The sequence below is a fragment of the Crocodylus porosus genome, unplaced genomic scaffold (assembly GCF_001723895.1).
Source record: "Crocodylus porosus isolate Cpor-Errol unplaced genomic scaffold, CroPor_comp1, whole genome shotgun sequence".
Classification (NCBI taxonomy): domain Eukaryota; kingdom Metazoa; phylum Chordata; order Crocodylia; family Crocodylidae; genus Crocodylus; species Crocodylus porosus.
The window spans coordinates 4,877,376-4,887,361 of NW_017728907.1; the positions used below are offsets into that span (position 1 = coordinate 4,877,376).

A 9,986-nucleotide genomic window follows, 5' to 3' on the forward strand; every position below is an offset into this window, starting at 1 on the left:
TAGCATGAGAGTAGTAAAGACCATTGACCTCAGTTTAACAAATCAGGACTAAGAATACAGATATAGCTGTGTTTAGACTAGTGAAACACACAGCTTTTGCTCATTAAGCCAGTATAATAAATAATCAATATGTACTTATTATACATTACATCTTTAGGTCTATGCATGGCATAAGTGCTCTGAGAATTTTTACCCAGATTGTATTCATGTATTCACTTTGCTATCAAATTTTAACAAATTCTTTAAAAATAAAATTGAACGGGCAAATCATATTCAAAGCCTACACATTCACACCTACACAATTACATAAATTATTACTTTAAGATTCAAATATTTGATTAAACAGATATTATCACTAGTGCTCACATGTGCCCTTCTCCTAAATTAGCATGACTAAAATCAGCACTCTACCTCTCAGAAAGACTGAGTTGCAGACATGTAATTTTAGCCAATGGTTTAATTTTAACACCATGGTCAGACTTTGGACAGTGGATTTATTAAAAATAATAATCTTATTCAGTGGACATGAGCATAGTTTTCTTGGTCAGGAGTTTCAGGACAGAGAACAGCTAGTGCTGGATTCAGCAATTTTCAACTTTTGTTTTTGACATTGTGTGAGCATGCCATTTTTTCTTTTTCTTCGAGTCCCATAACTGGCTCTTCTACTTCAAGAAGGTTTCCTAATATGCTGGCATTTTCTTCAGTTTCATAATTAAGGGACTTTCATCATAAATAAATTTACATAGCTATAGCTGTGCCACCATGCAAAAAGAGGGGGGTGTATAGCTTGCAGCATTTATGTAGGATAATGTGTGTTGTATTTAACATGAATCAATTTTCCCTCCATGTTTGCAGCTGAAATGCAATGTTGCTTTGAGAAAAGCAACAGCTATGTAACCTCTCTTCTCCAAAGGAGGCAGTATTTCTGTTGAAGGAACAGTGCTCTCTTAGACATGCTGTTCTAACTGCACTGCACCAGGATATTATATTTTCATAGGTTTAAATCCTGATGTAAATATTATTATTGTCTATTTGAGTTGTATGCTTATCACCAGTTGTAGACTCCCACCCTGTAATTCCTTCACTGGGCTCTAAATATACCCCAAACTTCCATGAATTTCAATTCCAAATAGCAAAAGCAAAACACTGAAGACACCTTAGGTAAAAACTACAGAGTACATTAGGCTATGGTGTTGGCCTTTGTACAAGCAACACCAAAATAAGTGCCTTCTGTTTTTGTTACAAAATGATTCTCTCTCTTGTGCTGTTGTCCATATAATCTTGCAAACATGTAGCCTGGAGTTTAATTTCAATAAAAGACTGGTTTGGACAGAAACATTCAATAAAATAGAGCTTATGTTGATAATGATCACCTGGATGTCATTCTTTTTACTGAAGTTGCAGCAGTGTCGATATTTAATTGGATTTTTTTTCTAATTTATTTCAGGTTGAGCTTCAAGATAATATGATGATGTTGCATTCAAGAGGGCTCTTTAGAAAAAGAAGGAAAAGTATGAACTATGAACAAGAAGAAAGGTAAAACTAATTAAAAAGCACACCAAAGCCCATAATTATCCTTTCCTTTTCTCAGATCAGACCAGAACCTAGACTGGTGTAAACTGACATGCCTTCATTGACGTCAGTGGAGCTGTTTCAGTTTATACTAGCCAAAGATCTAGTCCCAAATGCCTTTATGCCATTTTTAGAAACAGCCACTGGAATTCACTTGAGTGTCAAAATTAAAAATACATCTATGCACTGCATTTCTTTTCTGTCCCCAAGTGTATAAATGGAGGTTTGTTAACAGACTGTGGGAGATGGAATTACTGGAAGCAGCCAATAACTGCATCCAAGATATAGTTTGTGACATAAGCGAAACCAATGTGGTTTTGTCCTTTGCTTTTGGGCAAATGAATATTTGCATCCAAAAAAAAAAAAAGTAATAATCTTTCACTCCTAGAGTAACAATTTAACAAAGGAACACTAATCATTTAAAGATGTTGTAAGCCTCAGAACATTTATCATAGAATTACATTAATGTAATCAGCCAATCAACACAGAGGCTCTATTTTAATATCTCATTAAAGAGGTAATCTAGGAGTGAAATACTTAGAACTTGCAAGAAAGCCCCAAATTCCAGACCTACTTGCTCACCCAGATAATTTTCCTAAGAGTCTCACTGCTGGAATAGCAACAAGATTGATTAAAAAAATAAGATGGCTGTACAAAGCAGCCAGCATGGAGCCAGACCTATCTGACATCTATCATTTATTCTCCAATTGATGTGTGTGTGGGGGTGGGAGAAGAAAGGAAGGAAGGAGGTGGGCCAGTGAAAGAACAGAGTAACATTTCAAACTAGAGTTGTAGGCACTATTACCAGGTTGAGAAAAGGAAGACTGTATGTCTGTGTTCCACACAGAGAGGCTGTTAAACATGAGCAGTACTGAACAACAGCATCCAGTTGCTGATATTGGCCACAATAATGCAGGTAAATTGTTCCTCTTTTGATGTCAGATAAAAAGGTCCAAATATGAAAGCCTGGTAATTAGGAGCAAAGATGCAGCTTGCAGAGCAGAATAGTAACGGTCTGTGCAGCACAACACCCATATCTTCAATTTAGGTCAGTCCATCAAGAAAGGAAGAGAACTCGAGATGAGATGCTCTATTTCGCACAATTGCCCTCTGGAAGGACTGGCAAAGGCAGTCACTTAAATTAAGTACAGGTCATCAGACAAGATATCTAATCTATTCCTAAGACAGACATCTTCAGCAGCCCAAATCCCTGTGGCCTTTACAGTGACACAATGAAGTACTTCCTCATGAACTTCTGTCAATTCATGTTAGGTTCTTACTTTTTTAAAAGCTATATTTCATGTACACTATGACCCTATTGCTCATAGCAAGGAAAGTGCTTTGGTTTATTTATGACCTACTAACCTTAAATAAAAAAGCATACATCCAATCTGAATGTTCTCATAAGCCTGGAGATCCGAAATAAAACTTTAAATAAATCTGGCATTTGTACTGCAGCCAGCTCAGCCCAGTTGGGGAATTTAAAAAAAAAAAAAAAAAAAAAATCAAAACCAGATGACAGAAGAGGAAAGCATTATTACTCTGTATAAACTGCAAGTGTTTGGCATCAGAAGTGCCTGGATTTGGTAAGAGTCTAGCTTCTAGCAATACAGCTAAATTGTAAAAAAAAGGACAGTTTTTCCATCTAAAACTGGAGATAGGAGAGTAGAATAAGAAGCAACTGTATTTTTTGAGATGGAATGTCACACAGCCACAGCACCTAATAGCTTCCCTCTTCCCCCCCCCCCCCAAGGTATCAGCCAGGCAAGACAGTGCACTGAAAGATAAAGTGACAGGGAGAAGAAGAGAATGAGAATGCGTGAATAAGTACTGAAAGAAATGGAGTATAGAAAGGAAGCATACAATAGAGAGAATGTTAAACATGAGTGACCCTAAACCATGAAGTCTATTCATTTAGCTGGGACAATGTTGAACACATGCAGATAAATACAAAAGCCTATTGAGTCCAAGGGCCTGATTCTCCACTCAATTAGATGCGTGTAAATGAGGAGTAACTTCACTGAAATCAATAGTGCTCCATTTGGATAAAGCCAGGGGAATGCAAGCAGAGAATCAAGCCAAGTCTGTAGTCTGCTACTTGTGGATACACCACAGGTGCTCCACTGTATCACCAAACAAGTTCATTGCTGCATTTGCTTGAAATCTTGATACTTCAAAACTCCAAATGATAGATTCCCTAGGCAAGTGTGCTTCCTGTCTATAAAAAGTGCTCTAGGCCCATCGAGGAAAGAAAATCCAGCCTGTGCTCCTGCGATGTCTTCGTACATCAGCATGATTTATCGTTTTATCTAAAGCAGGGGATCCCAAACTGTAGTACACATATCCCTGGGGGGTATACAAGACATCTCTTGGGGTTTTGAGAAAGAAATTGTGTAATAGCAAATTTAATTTTCATTAAGCAATAAATTGGCATATAAGGGATTAAAATATATAAAAAAAAAAGTATGCTGGTAAGCATATGTGGGCACTTGGTAAATCTGGAGTAGGGTATGCAATAGGAAAATGTTTGGCAACCTCTAATCTAAAGAACAGCAAGCCATTGACTAGTAAATATAGGTAAGTGATATTGGAATAGAAATAAATGCCAGGATACGTAGGCAATCCATTTAAAAGAATAGTTATAACTTAGGGTCAATGCTATGGAGCAAAGCTTGCTAACAAAATTTATGCAAACAACATAAAAATTGTAGCATATCAAATATTATTGTCCTGAGTTCCCAGAATGCAAATAATGCAAAATAAGGTGTTCGAAGTGATTTTAAAAATAAAGGAGGTACACAGTAATCTGACAGATACCATGTCACCAGCATTTGGGGACAAGACTTCATCTACAATAATTCATACATACCCAGGAATTCTTCAATTACCTGGTAACTTCTCTTCTTCTGTTCAGCAAATATAGAAGCATCTTAGCATGAAGAATACTCAGTTGAACCTCTCAAAGGAATTCTCTCCTGTGGAACAACTCTGCTTGCTGCTACTATTAGTAGGCACAGTGTATTCCTGAAATATCAGCTTTTACCGTTTGTAGTCTCTCCCTTTCCCAAACCTTGCCCTTGGGGAAAAAATAGTTTTTTGCCATATTAAATTGCAATATTACATCTACTTTAGTTGGGCTTAAAAAACTTTTTTTTATTCTATCAAAAATGTAACTGAACTAAAAACCTTTAGAACAATGGCAGACGAGAGTTGTCTTATTGTGAGAGAGTCTTATCAGACTTTAAGGGTGATATCAAGTCCTTGAAATGAGAAAGACGTGGCCATCTCATAAATATTCCAGAAGGAATCTGGGGCATTCTAACCTAGAGATAAGTTCATTTATATCTCCCCAGAAAGTCAACATAACTAGAAGCAGCAAATAAAAAGTGTACATGTAAAGAAAATCTAAGAATTAATTTTCTCCAAATTAGTTTGATAGGATTTCATTTCACCTGCAATATCTTAAAGTGGTGATTTAAATACAGAAGTCAGCTGAAGTGGTGATTTAAAATTTACAAAGCCTGTCCAAATTACAAAGCTAGTACAGAATCTATATGGATTCTGCACAGGCATTTAAAGAAATAGAATGCTCTTATTAAAGTAAAACATTGCACCTGTTTCACAGTAGAGCCTTTGGTATTCTAGCAATTTGCTAAGAGAATAAAGTTGCTCTTTTCCAAAAACATTGAAAAACAATACCATTTAAGACAAAGTTCAGTATTCAGCAAGTCTAAAAGATCTTATGGAATCATTGTAGCAGAAAAGGCCTTGTCGAGGTTGGAGATCTATTCACGTCATCACTGACACTCACAACTTATCCAGTTGTGTAGAGGTATAAGGTTGCATGTTTTGATCTGACATAAATTTAGCTTCTTGTTAATTTCCATTTGGCTACCAACATAGGAAAACAAAACTTTTTTTCCATAGGCTCAAAGTCTTGATAACTGCCACTTCCCTACTGGAATAGGACGGGCAAGGGAGGGTGGTGGTTATTGGTGTTAGCAGGACAGGAAGGAGAACTTAAACCTCATAATCTGTACAATTAAAATCATTCTGTCAATTCTAATCTTTTCCCCCCTTTCAGACATTTAAGGATGCTGTCAAGTCAATGGAGTTCTGGTTTTAGTGGTTGCTTCAGTGAACATTCAACGCTGTCGGTGAGTTTGGAATTAAAGTGAAAACCATCGACCGTTGATTGTACCCTCCAGCTAACCATCATCCTCCTTGCTTCATGCTTTCAGGCCTTTCACCGAAGATAGCTATCAAACCAGCACACAAGGTTTCTTCCCCCTCTCCCCCACTCATTTGCAGAGCTTTACAAAAAAGGTCACAATCAACATTCATTGCTGTCGGTGGGTTTAACTATGCGGACAAGCTCACTGAACAATGAATGCAACTGTGGCCCCACTTTTTGCGATCGCAATCAAGAAAAACAACAGTTCAGAAAGCAACACTAAAAAAAGGTAGAAAATTTTTGTATGTATATCTTAAACTTCTCCGATCACAAGACTGTTGAATATTTTTCAGGGTTTTTTTTATTTATTTTATTTATTTTTTTTGATTCAAAGGTTCAGTATGTAATCACCATCTTCAAGAAGAACATCCTTTTTTTCTTGAGTTCATTACAACGTAAAGACCGATTGATCTGAACATATGTCCTATTTACTACAGATACAAAAGTGTTGGTATAGAATTTCTCTCTCGACTTCTGAGGAGTTTGTGTGTTGGAGGAGAGATGTTTAGAAACTCCTCTTTAAACTTAGGCAGTGTAACATTGCACAGAGGGGGAGATGGTTGTCCTAGCCAAGGCAAAATGAAAAAAAAAAGGAATGGGATAAAATTAGTTATATGACGGAGCCCTAGTTCAAAGGATGCTGATAATATAGTATTCCAAGACAAGGAATAATTGATTTCTTTGTGAAGTTTATATTAAACACCTAATAAATATTCAAGACACAAGCCTTATTGGAGTTGCCCCTGTTCCAAGATAAGCCAGAACTAGGTAGCTGGCATTCCTTGTAAACAAGTGAACAAAAAAAATTAATAAACTTTAAGTCATTCTTTCAATTGGGGGATGAGTTGTGACTACTTTTGCCACATTGCTATTTCATGCTTCCAGGTATAAGAAAGGAAAAAAATATAAAAAGGAAAACGGAAGCAAACTTCTACCTCCTCTACCAGTGAGTTAGCACTAATTTCTAGAACCAACTGAACCACTAACAAAATTTAGGCAATTCTGTAGGCCAGATGCAGCTATTAGGTTTGATCTTTCCCTATTGTCGTATCAATAGTTTCTGTTTTCAACACTCATTTGGTAAAGACACATCATTATATCCATTTCTCCCTTATATGAACTCCATTGGTAAAGACTTCAGTACCTCAAAAAAAAAAAAAATCGCACCTTCTTTCTTGCCCTAATGCTTACTCAATTCACCAATCTTAATTCTGACCTGGCTCTCAGCCCTGTAGCATCTGAAGGTGGAGATCTCATCAATTTCACAGTACTGTAGTCATAAATTTACATTTTCTTCAAGAACTTGATATTCTTGATGTAATTTAAGAATGATAAAAATACATGACAGTTCTGACTTGGACCCCTTGCAAGACCAATGCATGCAAGACGAGAAACAGACCCATAAACAGTTATTCAGAAATCTAAGGGCATGTTCTCCTGAAAGGATGTGCCTTTTAATGAACACTAGTATTTTAGAATACTTATTTGTTTTTTTCCCCAATGACGACTGTGAAGAGCAGGTCTAGATGTGCTGTTGTTGAAAACAAATGGTTTGGTTGGGTTACTTTATTGGCACCTTTGCCGAATGTTTTTTTCTTCTTTGGCTGCTTCTTTTAAGTAATGCACACACCCGCTGACTATATTCTCTTGTATGTTCTGCAGTGATGGCACCCTGGAATTTCTACAGAATCACTTGCTGAGGTACTTAAACACGATCTTAATAAAAGATTGCATCCACAAAGCTGTCTTGTATCTGAAAGCTGAACCTTTCATACAAAGTTGCAGTTAGTGTCCTGGTGACTGTTGGTGTTAGAATTAGGTAATGACATGGGAGCAATGCATAACATGTTGGATTCTCCTGATACTATCACACCTCCTTAATATTAGATGTATTTATATTTTATTATACATTTATAACAGACATGATACTTATAAGATGACGACCCTGGAACTTGGCAACGCTACCACTTTATCTACATTGTGAACTTTTGCCAGCAGAACTGTGGTAGGCAGGGGTTTGAGGGATCACACCCTGTAGCAAACACAGTATTGGCAATAAAAAAGGGCTTCTGCCAGCAGAGCTGTTATTCAGGGCAGCTGGCATGTCTCTTGACAGCAAAAATCTCCTTCTGCCAAAATAGCTACATCCACACCAGGAGTTGGAACTGGAGTTTGCAGCAGGAAACTGGTTTTGGACATACATATTTAAGAAAGCCTTTTTCCCCCATATCTGTGTTAACAGAGTTCTAATCTTTTTTGTTTTCTCCATTTATTGAATAACTACATTTATATTACTGTACTGTAGAAAGGCTTAAGTCAGGATTGTGTCAGGCACAGTACAGTCATATGTGAAGACGCCAGCCCTATCAGACAGAATATTTACAACCTATAATGGACTTTATCAAGTAGTTTGTTTTAATACAATATTCTTCTCTGGACTTGGAGTTATTCCATGCTTCTGAATAATACAATTTTTCTGCCATAGCAGGCTCTGAACACACGTAGGTTGATCATGCATAAGTTTCCAGAGGCCACAGACCCATGCATATCATAGCACATAATGAAAGAGAAAAGAATAAGAATAGTCAAGAATCTTTACAGGTTTTTGCCACATGAATTACACTTTATATTTAATCTCTCCCTACTTCTGTATTTGGTGTGCGCAGATACTTCTGGAGCCATACAACTGTAGGTTTATTAAACTCCATCCTCAAGTTTACTGAAGTATCTGTGGTTTTTTCCATGGCAAATGCTAGAAGTTACAAGACAAAAGTAAAAATAGTTTAGTAGCTTGCTCTGGATTTTAATGGTACCCACTGCAACTTCCATTAACATGCCTCCAATTGACATCATGCCTCTGCATCAAAGGAAAGATATTCGACCCTGTTTAATGCAGCATTTCTCCAGTTTGTCGGACTTCACCCAATACAGACCAAGAATTTCACCCAATATTTTTTTTAACAAGCCTGTAACTTGTTAACTGTGTAGCTATTGGCTCCACAGAAAGGCAGCTAGCTTTTAGACTAACAGAATCAGAGATGCATGTGCACATGCATCTCTGATTCAATTAGTCAATAAGGTGCACCTCTACCCTGCCTGATGCCCAACTTCAGACTAACATAACATAACTAAACTTCCTTTCTGTCCCTTCAAAAGTGTTACATTAAAGATACTCAGAGACTACAATCATGGCCTAATATCTCCAGGATTATATAATGGCTCCTTCACAACGATGTCTGACAACTCTTAGTAATTTCTCAAGATAAGTGGTCAGATATTGCTTCAGTAATGGGATGTGTGTGTGTGTAAAGAACAAATAGGTAAGCATGATTGAGTGCAATTTCTTCCCTCACCCTTAACCTTCACTTAACTTGGTATCCTTTTCCTGCCCCACTTTGCAATTTACCTAGCTTGTCATTTTGGGAGAATACAAAACAAATGCAAGAAAAATTTCACACAATATTCCAAATACCATCAAGACAAGGCCACCTTCTTAGTTTTACACAAAAATCACTGACCTTGTAGCCAACAACAGTATTTGTAGTGGCACTGCACTGTTAAACACATTTAAGTTTAAAACATCATCCTTGTATTTAGCCTTTTCCAGTGAGCTCTTCCCTAGCTTCTATCAGTTTATTTCATCTTAGTCAAATGCAATACCTTGCACTTACTGAATGTAAAACACTCTCTCCAAGATATAATTTCCCCACAAAATTGAAATCTTAATGAAAGGTGGTTTTAAAAACTTGAAGGGTAGCAACAAGAATGTTAGCAAACATGAATATTAGCAGAAGCTTCTTACTGCCCAAGAAATAGATTGTGTAAACTGCCCTTTATCACTATCCCTTTAAAAGACAAAATCAGGATGATCCAAGACAAATTAGGAAGTCTAAGTCTTCATCAGATACAAAGAAAGGCAAGTTCTCTCTTACATACAGAAATGACAGGACTATTTTTAGTGTGGGTATGTATACGAGAGGGACTGTATACACACCTAAAAGGTGTATGCATGCACACATATATGCATATTAAAATATGTACATGTTATGATTAGTAAAAGATATCGCAGGCATTAATGTAAACCTAATTTAAATAGTGGGCGTTTCCGAATTTCTGTTGTCAAAGTAAACCACCATACAGCATTTTTTTTAAGTGTTGCCCATTGGAATTATCATTAACA

The 9,986-nt window shown here is 36.8% G+C and overlaps 1 long non-coding RNA gene across 2 annotated transcripts in view; it reads left to right on the forward strand.

Moving 5' to 3' along the window:
• LOC109307048 overlaps positions 1-9,661 on the forward strand; it is a 102,285-nt gene extending 92,624 nt beyond the window's left edge. The window contains exons 3-4 of one of the 2 annotated variants that reach the window (XR_002100148.1): positions 1,448-5,729; positions 5,814-9,661. This is a non-coding gene — a long non-coding RNA (uncharacterized LOC109307048). Of the gene's footprint in view, positions 1-1,447 lie in introns of both variants that reach the window. The other variant, XR_002100147.1, reaches the window with a different exon arrangement.
• The last annotated feature ends 325 nt before the right edge of the window (positions 9,662-9,986 follow it).